This window comes from Sinocyclocheilus grahami, unplaced genomic scaffold (genome assembly GCF_001515645.1).
Source record: "Sinocyclocheilus grahami isolate Dianchi unplaced genomic scaffold, SAMN03320097.WGS_v1.1 scaffold5120.1, whole genome shotgun sequence".
In the NCBI taxonomy this organism is placed as follows: Eukaryota; Metazoa; Chordata; class Actinopteri; order Cypriniformes; family Cyprinidae; genus Sinocyclocheilus; species Sinocyclocheilus grahami.
In genome coordinates this window covers 3,462-3,878 of record NW_015509891.1, presented here as the reverse complement: position 1 = coordinate 3,878, position 417 = coordinate 3,462, and the positions used below count along the sequence as shown (strand labels likewise).

At 41.7% G+C, this 417-nt stretch overlaps 1 protein-coding gene across 1 annotated transcript in view; it reads right to left on the bottom strand.

Moving 5' to 3' along the window:
- Positions 1-417, bottom strand: part of LOC107577101 (uncharacterized) — a gene marked incomplete at its 5' end in the record, with an annotated part of 12,744 nt that overhangs the window by 9,761 nt on the left and 2,566 nt on the right. The gene's annotated exons all lie outside the window — the stretch shown is intronic.

Here is a 417-nt window from a genome sequence, read left to right as displayed (position 1 = left end):
ATTCCGGAACAAGCGTCAAGGTATATCCCAAGAAAACTCAGTCCACATGAATAATCAGGATGAAATAGTCCTTACTCTTTCCAACCTCATGGTTGATGGTTGGTGCAACCCATACACCCACAAAAGAAAACCCTCTGTATACAAACAAAATTAATAATCAGACCAAACACGAAACATTACATATACATACATAATCAGACCAAAAACATCACTTACACTGAGCTAAAAGAACAATGATGTTCCTCAAAATAGGGCTCACAAAATGGCTTGAACAAAGGTGAGCTCCTAGCCCTGCCAAAGCACCTGGCTACCCTCTTACTCACTTCCTTATAAAGGGTGAGCTAGAATAGTTACCTTCCCCAACTCCCCCTAGTGCCAGGGAGGGGAACTACAAAAGAAACAGTGGTGACTGTTACA